The sequence below is a fragment of the Peromyscus eremicus genome, chromosome 13 (genome assembly GCF_949786415.1).
Source record: "Peromyscus eremicus chromosome 13, PerEre_H2_v1, whole genome shotgun sequence".
NCBI lineage: Eukaryota > Metazoa > Chordata > Mammalia > Rodentia > Cricetidae > Peromyscus > Peromyscus eremicus.
Genome location: NC_081429.1, coordinates 39,168,860 through 39,190,298, shown reverse-complemented (window position 1 = coordinate 39,190,298; position 21,439 = coordinate 39,168,860). Strand labels below are relative to the sequence as shown.

Genomic DNA, 21,439 nt, shown 5'->3' with positions numbered 1-21,439 from the left:
CTTGGGCGAGGGTCTCTCCTGAGGGAAGACTGCCTTCAGGGGGTCTTTCAGGTTCTGTTCCCAGCTCTCACATCTGATGACCCTGGAGCTTCCCAAGGACACCTGAATGCACATGGTACACATAAACTCATGCAAACACACACATACACATGTAAATAAATCTTTAAGATACTAGAGAACTTGCTTAGGAGGTAAGCACACTGGCTGCTCTTCCAGAGGGCCAGGGTTCTGCTCCCAACATCCACATGGTCACAACCTCCTGTAACGCTAGTCCCAGGAAATCAGCCTCCCTCTTCTGGCCTCTACAGTCACTGCATGCAGGTGGTATACATACATACATGCAGGCAAAACACCCACACACGTGAAAATAAATCCTCAAAAAAACTAAGTAGAAACTACCTGAGATGTAAATCCCCTTTAAGGGGTTGGTAACGATCCACAAATGTGCTATCCTGCCACAATGGTCAGACTGAATTATATACAAGCCTGTGTCTCCTGTTCCTGATCTCGGCACAATTGCACAGCCCTTGACCGACCTACGAGCAATCACAACAGACCCTGCTGGCCACCATGACCTCACCCCTTCCTACTCCCACGGAAGCAACCGGGGCCATGACTGGAGTTCAGTTAGCAAATACTTTTTAGTATTTTAACCTCACCATACAGTGAATTAGAACTACCTACACATTTCCAGGGCTACAGGCAGAGTGGATTGTTGCCAAGGTAACAGACAGCATAGACCAGTGAAACAGAGGTGGCCGTGACAAGGTGGGGACAGAGGTGGAGGAATAAGTAAAACCTGCCTTAAGACCACAGGGAAATGCCTGTGTGTTTGTGTGAGTTCCCGAAACTCTGCTATCTAGGTAAATCAAATCTTTCAATAACAATTTCATTCATGGACGATACATTTCCATTAAGATGGTGTGATTAGTGAAATGATAGGGGTGATACTCTTTAGTTTCCAAACTGGAGGACTCTTGTGTTCCTGACACTGGCCCTGGATGACACTACCACCACTCCAAGAGTTTCATTTCTTCCTTTCTTCCTTTCTTTTAAAATGAACCTGTGCAATCATCAGAACTTGAATGTTTTATTTAATTTTTTAAATTTTTTTTTATTTTTTCTTTTTAGATTTATTATGAATACAGTGTTCTGCTTATATGTATGTCTGCAGGCCAGAAGAGGGCGCCAGATCTCATTACAGATGGTTGTGAGCCACCATGTGGTTGCTGGGAATTGAACTCAGGACCTCTGGAAGAGCAGTCAGTGCTCTTAACCTCTGAGCCATCTCTCCAGCCCCCTAAGTTTTTTTTTTTTTTTTTTTTTTTTTTTTAAAGATTTATTTATTATGTATACAGTATTCTGCCTACATGTGTCCTTGCAGGCCAGAAGAGGGCACCAGATCTCATTACAGATGGTTGTGAGCCACCATGTGGTTTCTGGGAATTGAACTCAGGACCTTTGGAAGAGCAGTCAGTGCTCTTAACCTCTGAGCCATCTCTCCAGCCCCCCCTAAGTTTTTGAATGAACTAAATAAACCACCATGGGAGGGCACCAGCCTAAACAGGCATTCAGAACCCAGGGCCCAGGGGTTTCTTGTTCTTTTGTTGGGTAGTAAGAGCCAGCTCTGTCCTGTAGGGGAAATACGACTGACTGGGTTATCATTATAGATCTATGATGGCTTCGCTGAGATGAAAGTTCCTCCGGAGAGTCTACCTTTGAGTGTCCACCCGGTTGTTTTTTGTTTTTTTTTTTCATGGTAGTAACTTTTAATTGGCTAGAGTCAGTTGGGGGTTACCTTTGTCCATTTTGGGGCAGGCCTGGACAAGTCCTAGGCTTTGTCCTTGAGATGCCATGGAGGCTGGCTGGCCTAGCACATACTGACTGTGGGGGATGGCTCAGTGTTTTTGTTTGTTTGTTTGTTTGTTTGTTTTTTTTTTTTTTATATGAGAGTGTTGTGACTCTGTGGAGAGATCTAATGTTACAAAGAAGTCTATAGCCAGGCGGTGGGGGTGTACACCTTTAATCTCGGCACTCAGGAGACAGAGACAGGAGGATGTCTATGAGTTCAAACCTGGTCTACAAAGCAAGTTCCAGGACAGCCAGGACTACATCCTGTCTCGAAAAATCAAAATAGAAAAGAAGAAAAAGAGGAGGATGAAGAGAAGAGAAGAAGGAGAAAAAGGAGGAGGAGGAAGAGAACGATGAGGAGGAGGAGGAGGAGGAGGAGGAGGAGGAGGAGGAGGAGAAGAAGAAGAAGAAGAAGAAGAAGAAGAAGAAGAAGAAGAAGAAGAAATGATGTAGTAGTAGTAGTAGTAGTAGTAGTAGTAGTAGTAGTAGTAGTAGTCTGGGTTGTTGTCCTGGGCTATTTCTGCTCCTCTGACAGGCAGTAGTTACACTAGCCTCTAGGTTGAACACAGGGCCTCTCTGACTGCTCCATGAAATCTTGTTGAGTGTATGAGACTCAAGGGACCTCAGCTCTCTAAATCTTCAGTCTGGAATGAAGCGCCTGAATCCTCTGCGGATCCCAGCTTTAGTTTGTTGCCTACCTCATAGTGCCTGCCCTTTACCCACCCCTCCATCCCCCCCCCACCCCGCCCCTGGACCCTGTGGGAGTCCATTTTCAGGTTTCCTAGTGGCTTTACCCAGCAGGTGTGAATAGAGAGGATGATTGGACCACGGGCCTGAGTGCAGGTGTTTTGTAACTAGCACGGGGGAGGTCTTTTGCTCCACCCTTTGGCATTGTTATAAATAGACCTTTGGAATAAAGTCCTGAGCCCGGCTGGGTAAGGATCCAGGCCCACCCGAGTCTATCCTGTGTTTCTCTGTTTTCTCTCCCCTCTATTTCTAACTAAGCCTCTTATTCCTCATTCCTCAAGAGTCCCTGAGGTAAATAAGTGTGGTGGCTGGTCCCCCAGAAACCTCTAATGTTGCCCCTTGCTTCACCTCTCAAGAGGTAGGATTGGAGGACTGTAACATCAAACTCCACTCTCTACTTCCTTCTTGGGACTGTAACGTGTTGTGGGATATTCAATCACACTGTGAACCCCGAGTTTTCATTTGCATTAATTAAATGAACCTTGGGTCAGGAGGCCGAGTTAGCAACTAGATGACAGAAAGTAATCATAGACAGTCAGAGGGCATCTGGAGGACGGATAGATAGAGAAATGAACAGGAAGTTCGCAGGGAGGGACTTTGAGTGGCATTTTTGTTTTGTGTTCTTTTGGATTTTGACATAATGGAAGGAAGCTCCCTTCCAGAGACACCCAGCAAAGAGAGAAGGCCAGCTAGTTGCTCCTCAGCCTCTTTGAGATAGCAGGTTTTCACCCCAGCCTCTGACTCCTGAGTCTCATTGACAAATAGAACAACAGAGGCCGGGCGGTGGTGGCGCACGCCTTTAATCCCAGCACTCGGGAGGCAGAGCCAGGCTGATCTCTGTAAGTTCAAGGCCAGCCTGGCCTACCAAGTGAGTTCCAGGAAAGGCGCAAAGCTACACAGAGAAACCCTGTCTCAAAAACCCAGAAAAAAAAATAAAAAAAAAAAATAAAACAACAGAGATGTAATTAAGAGCTACACTTGGTGGCAGTGACATAGGCCAGGGCTTTGGGAACAGCCGGGCCACTGCCAGAAAACCAGGCCAGTAACTGCAGAGCTGCAACTGCCCACAGCGGTACATTAAAATGCACCTCCCAGAGGTCATGCTGTGGAATGTGTGCTCCCGGGATCTTTGATACTGGCTCAAAAATATACCACCTTTTCATTTGGGTATTCTTAACTTTTTAGAACACTGACAAACTCCGAGGTTATCTCTGAGGAAGAAACATCCCTTTCTCTCCTGGGGGCTGGACCCTGCCCCCAACCTTCTCCCAGAGCAGCCCCAGGTGTTAGCCCTAATACTATGCCACTAAATACTACATCTGCCTTCTTCCCCCCTGGACCAGGCCAGCAGCCTCCCAAATCCTCTCTGATCAGTGCCTACACATTACCACATACCCACGGTCTAGTCACCCAACAGATGGTTACCACCACATACAATACACCAAGCACAGAGCAAGGGCAGACACACTAAGATAAACCCTGGTGAGATTCGTCAGTGAGTTCAGAGCACAACGGGGCAGGGTGTCATTGGGAATAGCGATGGATCCTTACTTTCTATAAATACCTGGGATAGAAAGAAGGAGGGTCTGGAGTCGGAGGTGCATGCCCTTAATCCCAGCACTCAGGAGGCAGAGGCAGGTGGATCCTTGAGTTTGAGGCCACCTTGGTCTACAGAGCAAGTTCCAGGGTAGCCAGGGATACACAGAGAAATCCTGTGGAGGGAGGAAAAAAAACTGGTGGGAGAAAACGGGAAATTATGGGGACTTGGAAAAGACATGGGGGTTGCTTCCCAGAGTCCAGCTAAAGTTTTTTGTTTTTTGTTTTTGTTTTTTTGCCAGTTTAGAGTCAGTAATTCAAGCATAATCCACAGCAACCCTTGCCTACATGAGACTCTATTCCTACATACAGGTATCACAAATAAGAACATTAAAGTAGCCATGAACCTTCCCCTTTCCCAGAAGAGAAGAACACGGACATTTCACAAGAAAAATCACACAGTGACAGGCATATCTTAGCCCTTGGGCAACCTTTGTAATCCTTGTTTTCATCTTTTAGATGGTCATCCTATCCAAGCCACCCCACAACCGCTCTGAAAGGAGATGTGCGGAGATCTTGACAAATTTCTTAAACAACATACTTTCAGGAGACAAAAGTCATATACATTGCTACTGCTAAGACATGCAGGAAACTATCTTGAGAGACCCACATCACACTTGGGTGTGCGATAACCTTTTCCTGCACGCCAATTAACTCCTGGGCTTAAATCTGTTTGTTTAAAATCTTATTCTTCAACCCTGCTCCACCCCACTCTTCCAGATATTCTGATATGCAGTGAGGCCAGGAACGTTTTTATAAGATTCATTTATGTGTATGGATGTTTTTGCTGCATGTGTACCTCGTGTGAGCCCTGTTGTCCAGAGATGCCGGAGATGATGCTGAAGCCCCTGGAACTGAGGGACAGTAGTGAGGTACCGTGTGGATAGTGGTAACCGAATCCGGGTCCTGCAAGAGCAGTTAAGTACTCTTACCCACTCAGCCATTTTTTTCCCACCCAGCATCCTGTGTAGAGGTCTTTGAGAATACTCGGGGATGCTCTAAATAGCAGTGTCCTGGCACCTGCCCCACTGCCAATGGCAGGCCAAGGGTTAAAATACCAGGGACCACCATTGATTTGGGAGGGACCAGGAGAGGCAGGAAGGCCGGGACACCCACGTGGTTCGGTCGCTAAGAGACCAGGTGAGGGAGGGGAGGGCATGGTGTCTGTCCGGCAGATTCAGGGTTTGGGGAAAGCCGCGCAGACGCAGCTCCCGGGGATCCAGAATCCCTCCGCGTCCGTCAGACTCTCTGACATCCGCTTCCCTGCGCCGTCTACAAGAAGAGGAAGCGGTCTCTCCGGGGACTGTTGAAGCTCATCTGCCCGCCCACGCAAACTAGGAACAGTGATTCACCCGGTTTCTGCCACCATCAGCCTCGTGGTCTCAGGAGCATCCTCTCCTTATCGGGATCGGTGGAGCCACGCCCCTCGTGAGGGGGCGGGGCATGCAAATCAGACGCGGCGGGCGCACGCGCGGGAATGCCGGGAGCGCCGGGGTCGTGGGGTTTGTGGTGAAGCTGTGGGAGGTGAGAGGGCGAGGGAGGTGCCGAGGACGCGGACGCGGACGGGACGCGGAAGAAGGCGCGGGGAAGAGCCGGGAGCGAGGGTTGCGGGCGGTGACCACGAGGTCATTGTGGGTGGAGGGCGCGGAGCCAGGCTGCGCGCTGTTTGTTCGGTATCGCTTCTCGGCCTTTTGGCTAAGATCAAGTGTAGTATCTGTTCTTATCAGTTTAATATCTGATACGTCCTCTACCCGAGGACAACATATTAAATGGATTTTTGTATTTGGGAGTTGGACTAGGAGCTTGCTCTGTCCACTCCACGCATCGACCTGGTATTGCAGTGTCTCCGGGAACGGTGCACCCCTCGGGAATAATATCGGTTTAATGAAAGAATTTCTTTCTTATTTCACATTTAGTGTGTTTCTGGCGTCATATCATGTTTTTGAGTGTAATTTTCTTTTTTGCCACCTTTGCAGGAGCTTCCTTTGGGAGTTTACTCTCCTCTCGACAGAGGAGAATCTAGTGTAGTTCTCCATTCCCACATTGAGTCTTCATACCACCTTAGCAGAGGTTTGGCCCTTTTCTGTCCCACCTTTGACTCTCTATCCTGCTTTTACTGCTTCTAGAAATTTCCATGTGTAGCTTTTAAACATCAAGGGCCGCATCCGTGCTACTAAAGGAACCGTTTCATGAAAGAAAAAGGAGATCCTAAGGATTATTTGTGTAATGTTAGTTGATTGTACCTGAGGTTAATAGGTTTTAGGGAAGGAACCAAGGTCATTTACAATGACGTTTATTTTAATGATACTTGGTTTTTCTCTATGCCTGTTACTTTGATAGTCATGTGGAAACAGAGCTAAGGACGAGGACACATACTTTTCATAGTAGGGTGTCATTCCTAGCACTCAGGTTGAAATTGCAATGGGTATTATAAGTTGTGACAAGTAGAAGTGCATTCCAGAAGAACCCCTTGACAAGCATGCTGTACAGAGAATAGGTAAGCCATGGTGGTTTTGTTTGTGTCTTTTATTTCCAGGCTCTTCATGCTCCCAAACAAGAATTTCCCTCTCTCAAATGCAAAGCCCAGATAGCCTGGATGTGCTATACGGCACTGGTTTCTGTTTGATTCCTATCAAACACAAAAACAAACAAACAAACAAACAAACAAAATAGTGGGGTCATGCACACCTGCAATTCCTCTGCTCTCATCCAGGGATGAGTTCATTGGTGGCACTCTCTTGAGTCTTGTAGCCTGTCCTGCACGTCTTTTCTGTGAACTCAGAGAACAGCTCTTTCTCCCCAGCAATCCAACCAAAAGGTCCGGGCCTGACCCTTGTTGGCCAGCAACAGACCTAATGGACTGTGCAGATGGAAGGAACCAGGCTTCAGAGCACATGCCTGTCTCATGCACATCCCCTCAAGTGAAGAGGAACTGGGAGGCAGGAAAAGTGAGACCTTGAACTAAGAGCAGGAGAGGGATGTTTCCTAAGGAAAATCAGCTCTAAGCACAGAGACATGGCCCTGGGAAGGCAAAAGGCAGCCCAGATCTTCTATGTTCTTTCTCCTGTCACAGGGAAATGGACTCCCACAGCTCCTTGTGTACTTACTAGTGACTGTGCTTTTGTGTGTGTGTGTGTGTGTGTGTGTGTGTGCCCAAGGAGATGCTGCCATCTGACAGAAAGATCTAACCCCACAAGGAACTGACACTCTGTGATCCCACTGGGCCCTGTAGGAATTCTACAAGATATGCATTGAACAATGTTTAAACAAAAATTATACAAAGCCTATAATCTTATGGAAACTGAATAATGCCCACCTGAAACACCAATGGGTCAAGGAAGAAATAAAGAAAGAAATTAAAGATTTCCTAGAATTCAATGAACATGAAAGTACAACATACCAAAACTTGTGGGACACCATGAAAGCAGTGCTGAGAGGAAAATTCATAGCACTAAATGGACACATAAAGAAGATGGAGAAACTCATGCCAATGACTTAACAGCACAACTGAAAGCTCTAGAACAAAAGGAAACAAACTCACCCAGGAGAAATAGACGCCAGGAAATAATCAAATCGAGGGTGGAAATCAACGAAATAGAAACCAAGAGAACAATACAAAAAATCAATGAAACAAAGAGTTGGTTCTTTGAAAAAAATCAACAAGATAGACAATCCCCTAGCCAAATTAACCAAAAGGCCAAGAGAGAGCACCCAAATTAACAAAATCAGAAATGAAAAGTGAGACTTAACAACACACAAGGAGGAAATCCAGAGAATCATCAGGTCATACTTCAAAAACCTATACTCCACAAATTTGGAAAATCTGGAAGAAATGGACAATTTTCTGGATAGCTACCACATACCAGAGTTAAACCAAGACCAGATAAACTATTTAAATAGACCAATAACCCCTAAAGAAATAGAAACAGTCATGAAAAGTCTCCCCCCCCCCAAAAAAAAAAAAAAAACCCGGGATCAGATGGCTTCAGTGAAGAATTCTACCAGATTTTCAAAGAAGAACTAATACCAATACTCTTCAAATTGTTCCACACAATGGAAACAGAAAGAACATTACCAAACTCTCTTTATGAGGCTACAGTTACCCTGATACCCAAACCACACAAAGATGCAAGAAAGAAAGAGAATTACTGACCAATGTCCCTCATGAACATTGATGCAAAAATACTCAACAAAATATTGGCAAACCGAATCCAAGAACACATCAAAAAAAATTATCCACCATGACCAAGTAGGTTTCATCCCAGGGATGCAAGGATGGTTCAAAATACGAAAATTTGTCAATGTAATACACCATATAAACAATCTTATTGGTGAAATTATTAAGGCCACTCCACGCAGTTAAAAGGAGATTTATTTAATGGCGTAACTTACAAATTAAGGGATAGGTAGGTGCAGGGTCTGGGGAAGGTGTATCGCAGTCCAGCGATGTTCTCTGGAGCTCTGCTTGGCCCACCTCCACCGTCCAGGGTCCCGGAACAGAGAGAGTGCTGGCCCATCCAGATCTCAGGTCTCCAGGCCCCTGCCTTCGCCCCGCCTTGTAGGCGTGACAGTTGCCTAAGTCTAAATGGGGGTTGGAACTTCCAGATCAAAGCTGGAATGGCTACCCACTACACAATCTGAAAGAAAAAGACCACATGATCATCTCATTAGATGCTGAAAAAGCCTTTGACAAAATCCAACACCCCTTCATGATGAAGGTCTTCGAGAGATCAGAAATAAAACGAACATTCCTAAACATAATAAAGGCCATTTACACCAAGCCACCATCAAATTGAACGGCAAGACTCTAAGCGATTCCACTAAAATCAGGAACAAGACAAGGCTATCCACTCTCTCCATACCTATTCAATATAGTACTTGAAGTTCTAGCTAGAGCAATAAGACAACAAAAGGAGATCAAAGGGATACAAATCGGAAAGGAAGAAGTCAAACTTTCACTATTTGCAGATGATATGATAGTATACATAAGTGACCCCAACAATTCAACCAGGGAACTCTAACAGCTGATAAACTCCTTCAGTAAAGTGGCAGGATACAAGATCAACTCAAAAAAAAAAAAATCAGTAGCCCTCCTATACACAAATGATAAAAGGGCTGAGAAAGAAGTCAGAGAAACATCACCCTTTACAATATCCACAAATAATATAAAATACCTTATAAAAATATAAAAAACACTAAATAAACAGGTGAAGGACCTTTCTGTTAAGAATTTTAAATCTCTAAAGAAAGAAATTGAAGAACATATCAGAAAATGGAAGGATCTTCCATGCTCATGGATAGGTAGGATTAACATAGTAAAAATGGCAATCTTACCAAAAGCAATCTACAGATTCAACGCAATCCCCATCAAAATCCCAACACAATTCTTCACAGACTTGGAAAGAAAAATACTCAACTTCATATGGAAAAACAAAAAACCCAGGATAGCTAAAAGAATCCTGTATGATAAAGCAACCTCCGGAAGCATCACCATCCCTGACCTCAAGCTCTACTATAGAGCTATAGTAATAAAAACGGCTTGGTACTGGTCTAAAAACCGACATACGGACCAATGGAATCCAACTGAAGACCCTGACATCAATCCACACACCTATGAACATCTGTTTTTTGACAAAGAAGCCAAAACTATACGATGGAAAAAAGAAAGTATCTTCACCAAATGGTGCTGGCATAACTGGATGTCAATATGTAAAAGATTACAATGAAAGACCCCCGAAGGCAGTCTTCCCTCAGGAGAGACCCTCGCCTCCAAGGAACACACCGAGACCACGAATCAGATGCAAACAGCAAGAGGCTTTATTCAGGAACACGGGTACCCGGGGCGACACAGACTCTCGAGAAGCTCAAGGGACTGGCGCGCCCACGGGCTGGAGCAGAGGGTTTTTATAGGGTCGGGCACGGGTACAGAAGCAAGAAGCCTGGTTACAGGGTTTTGATTGGATGATGCAAATGAGGCCAGTTCTGATTGGATGATTCATATAAGGCCAGGTTCGAACCCAGGTCAGCTCGTGGTTTCTCCCCGAGCTCGCCCACGCCTAGCTTCTGTCTAGGGTACAGGGTGTTTTTCTGACCTTTTTGTTCCCCGCTCTGGGGCCAGGTGGCTAACTGAGCTCCTCAGTACCTCTCAGGCTTTTATTCAAAAACAGCTAAACTAAGCTATGCTAGGCGGGGAGGCTGGGGATCTTTCAACAACTAGATCCATATCTGTCACCATGCACAAAACTCAAGTCCAGGTGGATCAAAGACCTCAACATAAATCGAGTTACACTAAATTTCCACAACATTGTGGAAACACTTAACAGAAAATCAATCGCTGAGACTCCAGCCCCTCTACTCCGCTCACGGGACTCAGAACCAGCCCCTTAACAGGAGAAGATCTTGGTCCGTCAGCCGACCGCCAACTAGTTAAAGTAGGTCCGTCCTTCGGCCGGCTCCTCTCTCAGGTGCATCTGGCCCTACACCTGCCCGCTTGGGGACCTCTGTTTTTCGTGGATGCGAGCCGGTACTGGGCCCAGGCAGTACCTGGAGGCTGTGGGGAGGGGGGCCCCAAGGAGCTCACTAGAAGGTGGCCACGCCCCTCGTCAGGGGGCGGGACATGCAAATCAGACACGGCGGGCGCGCGTGGGAATGCCGGGAGCGCGGGGGTCGTGGGGTTTTGTGGTGAAGCTGTGGGAGGTGAGAGGGCCAGGGAGGTGCCGAGGACGCGGACGCGGACGGGACGCGGAAGGAGGCGCGGGGAAGAGCCGGGGGCGAGGGTTGCGGGCGGTGACCACGAGGTCATTGTGGGTGGAGGGCGCGGAGCCAGACTGCGCGGTGTTTGTTCGGTATCGCTTCTCGGCCTTTTTGGCTAAGATCAAGTGTAGTATCTGTTCTTATCAGTTTAATATCTGATACGTCCTCTACCGAGGACAACATATTAAATGGATTTTTGTATTTGGGAGTTGGCCTAGGAGCTTGCTCCGTCCACTCCACGCATCGACCTGGTATTGCAGTGTCTCCAGGAACGGTGCACCCCTCGGGGAAAGAGCTTGGTCCAATAAAAGAATTTCCTATTTTTACCTTTAGTGCTTTTTCACCATAATATCTAGTTTGAGTGTAATTGTTTTATGTTACTTTTGCAGCGAGCTTTCTTCTGTAGTTTACCCACTTGCTGTGGAGGGAAATCGAGCATATTCCTGCATTCCCGCATTGAGTTTCCATAGCATAATGGTGTAGTTTTGTGTCTACAGTGACCCACGGTTTTCCACTCTATTTCTCTGGCTTTTACTGGTTTCAGAAACTTGTGTGTGTAGCTTTTAGACATCAGTAGCGGCATCCATGTTACTAAAGGAGCCGCTTCATAAGGAAAAAGGAGATTAGGATTATTTGTGTAGTGTTAGTTGATTGTACCTGAGATTAATAGGTTTGAGGGAGGAAACCAAGGTCATTTACAAATTACGTTTTTTAATGGTACTTGCTTTTTGTGTGTGCCTGTTTCTTTGATATTCCCTTTTGAGGCAAGGTGAAGTCAAGGGAACTTGACTAAGGAAGCAAGGCTAAGGAGACTAGGACACATATTTTCCATAGTAGGGTGTCATTCCTAGCACTCAGATTGAAATGGATATTATAAACTGTGAGCAGGGGAAATGCATTCTTGAAGAACCCCTTGATAAGCATGCTGTACAGAGAATAGGCAAGAAGGAAGCCATGGTTGTTTTGTCCATGTCTTTTATTTCCAGGTTCCTCATGCTCCCAAACAAGTATTTCCCTTCCTCAAATGCAAAGCCCAGATTGCCTGTATGTGCTGTATGGCACTGGTTTCTCGTTGATTCGTATAAAAAAAAAAAAGAAAAGGAAAAAGAAAAAAAGTGTGTGGGAGCACTTTGTAGTGACTGTGTTTGTGTGTGTGTGTGTGTGTGTGTGTGTGTGTGTGTGTGTGTCTCCAAGGAGATGCTGCCATCTGACAGAAAGAACCGACCCCATAAGTTACTGCATCTCTGTACCCCAAATCTGTTAGAACTCTACAAGATATGCATTGAATAATCATATTTTTAAAGTATGCATACTTTATCAGATCTTTACACAGACAACTGTGACCTCTAGAAGTATTCCATTTACCAAATGTTTAGTATCACATTGATAAACCAGCCTGCCTCTGTCTTAGGCTTGAAAGCCATCTAAATGAAAGGACCAAGCAGATGCCATAACAGGCTGCTCAGTCTTCTCTCAGAGATCAGGCCTCAATTTCAGTTTCCTGAGACTTGAGCAAGCAGTTTCTGGGAGGGCCATGAACAAAAGACTGCTCAAAGTACAGCCAGATGTTTACTCTCTGGGGCCCCTCACCAACTTAGAGTTATGTGCAGTACGTGCTTGGCCAGCCAGCCCCCATGGTGGCTCAAGGACAAAGCCTGGGACTTGTGCTGGACTGCCCCCAAAGTAATAAATTGTAACCACCAACCAGTAAATTCAAAGGTTACATACCCAATTAAAAGAGAACAGAGATAAAAATAAACCAATCCGAGTTGCACCCGTGCAAAACTCCCCCAAACCCCCTGAAGGGCTTGTGGATTTTGCCTTTAAAAAGCTAGCCACACAAAGAAAAAGCAAGTTCCTCCTGGCCTCACGACTACGAGTGAGTGCTTTGGATCGAGCTTCCCTGCCCGTGGCTTGTAAACAAACAGAAATAAACCATGCTATTGCATTCTGTACCTAAGGTCTGTGGTGATGTCTTTGGGGTCCCAATCTGGGCATAACAAAGACAAACTAGATTCATTCCTGTTTATGATAAAAGTCTGTTTCTCAAAGATTAGGTAATGACCCACAAGTAAGGAGGTGGGTTTTTTTGTTGTTGTTTTTTTTTTTCTTTTTAAATTTTTGTTTGTTTGTTTTTCAAGACAGTTTCTCTGTGTAGTCTTGGCTCTCCTGCAACTACCTCTGTACCAGGCTGGTCTCAAACTCACAGAGATCCGTCTGCCTCTGCCTCTGCCTCTTGAGTGGTGGGATTAAAGGTGTGTGCCACCAACATCCGGCTATCGGAAAGTTGTTATGGCTAATCTGTTATGCTTATGTTCTGCTACTGTAACCCCTTGCCTGCCAAAGCCCCCATTTGGATACCCCTTAGCCTCGAGCTCTAAAAAACATTATCCTCCCGGTCCAATGCTGATATCTCTTGAGTCCACCTTTAAGGAGGTATAGCCCATGTACACAAATTTAAAAAGTTTGCTTTGATTAATTTCAAGCTTTAACAATTTGGCCACGATGTGGGACAATGGTCTTTCTCCTCGAATCTGTGGGGTTGTCATGGTGTCAGCTCAGTGTCTTATGGAATCGAAAGATGACAAACCATTCATCCTCAGAGAAAATGCACAGTGTGGGGTCCCTGTAGATTTTACAGCCATCAGGGACATGATGCAGCAGAGGGAGGAATGAAACGTTCAGTTCCATTGGTAGCTGTCACTGTTTCAAACTTCCAGAGTCTGACACCAGTTGCTGAATTTTAGTCATATTTAAGCATGGCACAATTTTTTGGGGAAAAAAAGTTTTCTGATAACAGTTAACTCAGTCCCTAATGTACAACAAATTTAAGGCATGCGTACACTGAAATTCTTTATGAAGTCCGTCTGGCATTTTTCACAAAGATGGGTGCTGTTGACTCAGAGGTAGTACCCAGGATAGGATCTAGGGAGAATGTCTAAGGAAACCTAGGGTCCGTGGGAGTCAGAACTGGCCTGTTCCTAAGACACCAGAGAAGTCACTTAGGCTGTTGCAAACACAAGTGACATCGTTCTTAAGGCTGGTACTCTAGAGCTCTAGCATGGCAAGCATGGCTCCTGCAGGCCTTGCCCTTCTCAGTTATCTCTGTCTTGCTAAAAACCGTTAGATTACATTCTAAAGCTAGCTCCCACGGTCTGTTCCCATATTTGGCCTCTTCCTTCTCCTGAGGCTGACCACCAAGGTCCAGCTATCAAAATATTGAAGTCCAGCAGTCAAAAGCCCCCTCTGGATCACCTAATTAACATGGCCGTTAAAATTAAACACCTCATCCTAACACGAGGTTTCCCATTTTACCCTTGTAAACCGCCACAGAGGCAGTCCTTTATCCTCTGAGACAAATGCCCCTTCCCTTCCCACTCTCCCTTGCTCCCTTCCCCTTCTTCCTAGTCCTCTAATCTGTCATTGTCTCTTACTTCCTGCCCTCTGTCCCTCTGGAGCAAATCTGTGTGCTGAGAACTTGGTCTTGGGGTGTCTTGGGCTGTTTTTTTTTTTTTTTTTTTTGTTCCCAGTCTATTAAGGGCTCTGCTAATAGAGTAGGGAATCCACTCTTCCCTACCATGTGCCAAATATCATTGATCTTTGCTTCATTATTGCATTTGATCCTATTAAGCATTAGTATTTTTACTTATTTATTTTATGTGCATTGGTGTGAAGGTGTCAGATCTCCTGGAACAGAAGTTACAGACAGTTGTGAGCTGCCATGTGGTGCTGGGAATTGAACTGTTGTCCTCTGGAAGAGCAGGCAGTGCTCTTAACTGCTGAGCCATCTCTTCAGTCCCCAGCATCAGTATTTTTAGCCAGAAAACGATTGTAAAGTTCAAAGACATCACACAATTTATTAAGGAATTTCAATAAATACAAGTCTTATTTTTCAACATTACGGTTTTTACCTATATAAATAAGTTTGCCTTGACAACATTGTGGAAACACTTAACAGAAAATCGCTGGGATTCCAGTCTCCCTACTTCGATCACGGGAGTCAGAGCTAGTCACTCAACAGGGGAAACCGTCGCCCTTCAGCTACCCTCCTGCCTCCATAGCTCTCAGGTGCATCTGGCCATGCACCTGCCGGTTTTGGGAACCTCTATTTTTGGTGGATGCGAGCCTGCCTGTGAGGCATGTGGAGACTGCAGGGAGGAGGCCAGGTGCCGCCACGCCCCTCGTCAGGGGCGGGGCATGCAAATCAGACGCGGCGGGCGCGCGCGCGGGAATGCCGGGAGCGCGGGGGTCGTGGGGTTTGTGGCTGAAGCTGTGGGAGGTGAGAGGGCGAGGGAGGTGCCGAGGACGCGGACGCGGACGGGACGCGGAAGGAGGCGCGGGGAAGAGCCGGGAGCGAGGGCTGCGGGCGGTGACCACGAGGTCATTGTGGGTGGAGGGCGCGGAGCCAGGCTGCGCGCTGTTTGTTCGGTATCGCTTCTCGGCCTTTTGGCTAAGATCAAGTGTAGTATCTGTTCTTATCAGTTTAATATCTGATACGTCCTCTACCTGAGGACAACATATTAAATGGATTTTTGTATTTGGGAGTTGGACTAGGAGCTTGCTCTGTCCACTCCACGCATCGACCTGGTATTGCAGTGTCTCCGGGAACGGTGCACCCCTCGGGGAATGAACTTGGTTAAATGTAAGAGTAATTTCGTATAGTGTGTTTAGCTTGTGAGTGGTTTCCTTATTTTGCTGCTTTGTGAGGATACTGAGCCCTGTAACTGTAAGTACTGTGTTGTGTGCGTGTTGCTGGGCACATCGTCTATGGTAGTAGCGTAGTTGTTTACTGTGCTGGTCTTTCCAATGGTTTCCAGCACTTCTGATGTCATGATTGCTCTCACTTATACTGTAGTCAGTCTTGCCTCAGTCTCTTAACTCTAAGGTGTTTCCTCTATGGTCCTGTACAAACACAATAGGCTTGTCAACTAAATATTGCCTCCTTTTTCTAGGAAGTGTGGTTCTGTATTTTTGCTGTGCCTTCACAACAAACTGCACTCTTGCAACTTTACTGCCAGAACAAACGCCTTTCCAAAGAGAAGCCAATCAATGTAAGAGACATCTATCAAGGCCAGCTCTCCAACAATACCAAGGATTCTATATTCCCCAATATCCTCATATCTGACAAAACTATGCATAAACCTGGGTCTACATATCACCCTCTACCTTTTCATGAATGTTAAGCAGGTGATGGCTGCAAGGTGACACAAAATTAGAAGTTGTAGGAAGCATGCATCCAAACAAACAAAGAACTCTTAGCAGGGCAGTGGTGGCACGCCTTTAATCCCAGCACTCGGGTGGCAGAGCCAGGCAAATCTCTATGAGTTCGAGGCCAGCCTGGGCTACAGAGTGAGTTCCAGGAAAGGCGCAAAGCTACACAGAGAAACCCTGTCTCGGAAAACAAACAAAAAAAAAACTCTTAAACGTGTGTGTGTGTGGGGGGGGGGGAGTGTGACTTCGGCCCTGTATTCTGGAACGGAGAGGCTAGATCAGCAGCTCAGTGTAATCTGCAGTTGGATAGCAAGTTCAAGACAGCCTCAGACTACCTGAATTCCCCTCAGGAAAAGCCTAGCCTGGAAACCAGGGCGTTCATTTTTTGTATGTGTTGTGAGAAACCCCAAAGCCTTGATGGAACTCTAAGCACATTTGTGCCTGTAGAATTTCTGTTGTGATAATGATGATGATTTATTGTTGTTGGTGATTTTTTAATGTCCTATTTATTGTGCTTTGGTGTTTTGCCCGAATGTATGTCTGTGTGAGGGTGTCAGATTTCCTAGAACCAGGGTTACAGATAGTTGTGAGCTGCCATGTGGGTGCTGGGAGTTGAACCCGGGTCCTCTGCAAGTGCTCTTAACCTCTGCGCTATGTCTGCAGCTCCACCTTGCTTTCATATGCTGCCCAAGATCACCTGCACAGGAGTGACACCTGCCACAGTGGGCTGGATCCCCCACACATCGATCATTACTCAAGAAAATGCCCTCACAGACATGCCCACAGGCCAGTCTCATGGAGGTAATTCCACAGTTGAGATTGCCTTTTCCCAGATATTTCTAGATTTATGTCAAGTTGAGAAAAACTAACCAGTACACCTCTCTTAGCTACCAGGTACCAGATGTCATTGATCCTTAGATTACTATTGAGTTTGATATTTGATATATGAGCCTGAAGTTGGAAAAGTACATAGGCATTATGCATATATTTCCTAGATTACAAAGAATTTCAAAACATCATTATTAAATGGTTTTAAATTACAGGTATTTTCTATTTAGCCACCGTGTTCAAAATCCTACATCCATTTCATACTTACTAATACATCTTTATCAAATGAAAGGGTTTAGTAGGCAACACTTTCAGTTTGGCCTTGGAGGACTCCTGGATAACACCCACCCACCACCCAGGGCTGCAGAGTGGACTGGTAGAGCGAGCACTCAGGCTTGGGCTCTGGGAATGCAAGGCCGTTTCTACTTGTTCTTCTTGGCCACGCAGCCACGCGGCTTCCTGTTCTGCAGCAGTGGGACCAGGCTCTGCGTTATCAGGACCCAGGACATAAATTCTTTCAGTTTGAGGCTGCAAGGGAGACTGCCATCCTACACGCATACACACACACACACACACACACACACACACACACACACGTTGTGCCCAGATTGGGACCCCAAAGACATCACCACAGACCTTAGGTACAGAATGCAATAGCATGGTTTATTTCTGTTTGTTTACAAGCCGCGGGCAGGGAAGCTCGATCCAAAGCACTCACTCGTAGTCATGAGGCCAGGAGGAACTTGCTTTTTCTTTGTGTGGCTAGGTTTTTAAAGGCAAAATCCACAAGCCCTTCAGGGGGTTTGGGGGAGTTTTGCACGGGTTGGTTTATTTTTATCTCTGTTCTCTTTTAATTGGGTGAGGGTATGTAACCTTTGAATTTACTGGTTGGTGGTTACAATTTATTACTTTGGGGGCAGTCCAGCACAAGTCCCAGGCTTTGTCCTTGAGCCACCATGGGGGCTGGCTGGCCAAGCACGTACTGCACATAACTCTAAGTTGGTGAGGGGCCCCAGAGAGTAAACATCTGGCTGTACTTTGAGCAGTCAGAGTATGTGCAGAAAGGGAGCTACTTCAAGGACTATGTCTTTTGTTCATAGCCCTCCCAGAAACTGCTTGCTCAAGTCTCAGGAAACTGAAATTGAGGACTGATCTCTGAGAGAAGACTGAGCAGCTTCTTATGGCATCTGCTTGGTCCTTTCACACACACACACAGTGAATCTTGTGGCTTTCCTTACCTTTTTGTCTTCATCAACCCTCATCCAGATTTTTCTTTTCAAAAGATTTTGTTTTTAATTATGTGTACCTGTGTTTCAGGGTGTGTGCACATATGTGCTGATGTCTGCAGAGCCCCGTGAGTTGGAAGTACTGGCGATTGTGAACCATCTGATGTGGATGGAGTGCTGGGACTCGAACTTGTCCTCTGCAAGAGCAGTTACAACTCTTATCCACTGAGCATCTCTCCAGCCGTTCCTTGCAGATTTTTGTTTGTTTGTATGTTTGTTCTTCCGAGACAATGTTTCTCTGTGTAGCTCTGGCTGTTGTGGAACTCGTTTTTTTTTGTTTTTGTTTTTGTTTTGGGTTTTTCGAGACAGGGTTTCTCTGTGTAGCTTTGCGCCTTTCCTGGGACTCACTTGGTAGCCCAGGCTGGCCTCGAACTCACAGAGATCCGCCTGGCTCTGCCTCCCGAGTGCTAGGATTAAAGGCGTGCGCCACCACCGCCCGGCCCGGAACTCGTTTTTGTAGACCAGGCTGGCCTCAAACTCACAGAGATCCATCTACCTTTACCTCCTGAGCGCTGGGATTAAAGGTGGTGTGCCGCCACCACCCTGCTCCTTGCAGATTTTTAAGAAAAATCCCTAGCTATGTAAACTATGCTAGCTTTAATGTCTCCCAAGTGCTGGAATTACAGACAGATGCCAACTGGCTCCCTGTTTTCTTTTTTCTATATTTTAAAAACGTGTGTGTGTGTGTGCGCGTGCGTGCGCGTGCGTGCGTGTGTGTGTGTGTGTGTGTGTGTGTGTGTGTGTCGTGCATGCCATAGTGAACATGTGGAGATCAAAAGACTAGTGGCAGGAGACAGCTGTCCTCTATCTGCTCCTTTTGCAGTCTTTGAGGACGGTGGTATCATTGGGAGTTCTGGATGCCTGCCCTTGTTGAGTGCACAGCATTCAGGAGGTGCTCCGGCAAACCTTTGTGGGGTGCACAATGTTTGTGTTGATGAGCACAAGCCCAGAGAGTAAGAAGCATCTGGGAGGGCCTGGACTGACTGAGGGAGCAAGAAGTAATCTGTGGCAAGGGTTAACAAAACAGCAAAGAGTGAAAAATAGTTGGCCACGGACGATGAACAGCGAATTAGGGACAAATGCCCGGAGATGTCTTTATTTAACGTGTACATAGGTGTTTGCTTGTGTGAGTTAATATGCCCCACGTGTGCGGAGCCTTAACACGCACGGGGAGGCTACCGATCGAGCTTGCGGCGGGTGCAGAAGCAGCTTTAGGAAGGCGGGGACAGCCCGCGCCGTTCGGTCCCTAAGTGACCAGGTGAAGGCGGGGGAGTCACACAGTCACACAGAGCTTCCAGGTTTGGGGAAGCGGCGCGGACTCCCCGCGGCCACCAGTGTCTTTCATTCCCTCCCAGCGACGCCGCCCGACTCGGAACCAGTCACTCCACCGACCGGCGAAGCTCGTCCTCCGGACAACGCGAACTAGACAAGTAGGTCCGACCTTCGGCCACTGTCCCGACAGCTGGCTCTTCGGGTGCCTCCGGCCGCGGACCCGCCCCTCGAGCGGGTGGAAGGTAAACCGGAAGTGCCCGGGAGCAGGCACAGGAGCCGTGCGGAGGCGGCCCGGAGGAAACTCAGTGCGGAGCAGCCACGCCCCTCGTCAGGGGGCGGGGCATGCAAATCAGACGCGGCGGGCGCGCGCGGGAATGCCGGGAGCGCGGGGGTCGTAGAGTTTGTGGTGAAGCTGTGGGAGGTGAGAGGGCGAGGGAGGTGCCGAGGACGCGGACGCGGACGGGACGCGGAAGGAGGCGCGGGGAAGAGCCGGGAGCGAGGGCTGCGGGCGGTGACCACGAGGTCATTGTGGGTGGAGGGCGCGGAGCCAGGCTGCGCGCTGTTTGTTCGGTATCGCTTCTCGGCCTTTTTGGCTAAGATCAAGTGTAGTATCTGTTCTTATCAGTTTAATATCTGATACGTCCTCTACCTGAGGACAACATATTAAATGGATTTTTGGACTTGGGAGTTGGCCTAGGAGCTTGCTCTGTCCACTCCACGCATCGACCTGGTATTGCAGTGTCTCCGGGAACGGTGCACCCCTCCGGGGAATAATATCGGTTTAATGAAAGAATTTCTTATTTCACATTTAGTGTGTTTCTGGCGTCAAATCATGTTTCTGAGTGTAATTTTCTTTTTTGCCACCTTTGCAGGAGCTTACTTTGGGAAAGAGCTTGGTTAAAGAAAAGAACTTCAGTGTCTTTCTTTCTAGGTGTGTTCTATCTGGGGTGTTTGCCTTGTTATGTTCCATTTTTAGTGTTCTACGCGCTTGTGCTGTTTGATACCAACTTTATGGTAGGTCCTATATCCATAGTGTGTCCCTTTTTTTTTCATAGGTTCAGCTACTCCCAAAACGGTGTGTTATGCACAATGTATAATGTCGACATGATCAAGCAGACTAACTTGCTCAAAAATGTCTGTATTTTCTAATGCTTTCCAGGAAATAACATGTTCCTAGATATCTGGGCTAGGTTTATTCTTTGCTTTTTCTCCCAATCATTTCAAATGCCCATTTTCTTTTTTCTTTTTCCTTGCCAGAGTAGTTTTATTTCCTTAACTTTTGTCATCTTTTTCCACTACTGGGCAGTAATTACTGGGGAGCCGTGCAAATTTTCTTTTTCCTCTTTTCTGTCCACCTTTAAAAAGAGATGTATTTATTTATTTTGGTTTTTCGAGACAGAGATGTATTTATTTAATGTGTATGTGTGTTTGCTTGTGTGAGTAAATATGTTCCACATGTGTGCAGGAGCCCTGGGAAGACAGAAGAAAGCGTATAGGATTTCCTGGACCAGAAGTTAGAGCCTAAAGAAACCATTCTGCTGAGCCTTTGATGTGGACTATCTTCCCTTGTTCCTTTCCACTGTTTTTGTTTTGCTTTTTAACTGGACACAAAACAAGATCTCTCACTGAACCTCGGCTATTTCAGCTGGATTAGTTGGCTAGTGAGCTCCCCCCACCCCAGGGTCTGCTTGCCAAATAAATCCTGCAGTTGTCTCAAAAATCTCACAAGAGCAAGTAAAGATAGGACCCAGGAAGCTGGACATCACTGTCCTCTTTAAACTTTCTAACTTACGGAAAAATGAGAATCCTCACAGGGCTCTTCAGGATGCACAGAAAAGAGCAGACATGGACAGAAAGGGGCAAACATGGTCCATGGATAGAATGTTAAGGATGTC

The 21,439-nt window shown here is 46.5% G+C and overlaps 4 non-coding genes across 4 annotated transcripts; all 4 read left to right on the top strand.

The window, feature by feature from the left end:
* The first annotated feature begins 5,869 nt into the window (after positions 1-5,869).
* Positions 5,870-6,060, top strand: LOC131923728 (U2 spliceosomal RNA). Its single transcript, XR_009382664.1, has one exon. It is a non-coding gene; the product is annotated as a U2 spliceosomal RNA (small nuclear RNA).
* Positions 6,061-11,041: 4,981 nt separating this feature from the next.
* On the top strand, positions 11,042-11,232 carry LOC131923730 (U2 spliceosomal RNA). Its single transcript, XR_009382666.1, has one exon. It is a non-coding gene; the product is annotated as a U2 spliceosomal RNA (small nuclear RNA).
* Positions 11,233-15,377: 4,145 nt separating this feature from the next.
* LOC131923727 (U2 spliceosomal RNA) lies at positions 15,378-15,568 on the top strand. The gene has a single exon (XR_009382663.1). It is a non-coding gene; the product is annotated as a U2 spliceosomal RNA (small nuclear RNA).
* A 4,548-nt stretch (positions 15,569-20,116) lies between these two features.
* LOC131923731 (U2 spliceosomal RNA) lies at positions 20,117-20,308 on the top strand. Its single transcript, XR_009382667.1, has one exon. It is a non-coding gene; the product is annotated as a U2 spliceosomal RNA (small nuclear RNA).
* The last annotated feature ends 1,131 nt before the right edge of the window (positions 20,309-21,439 follow it).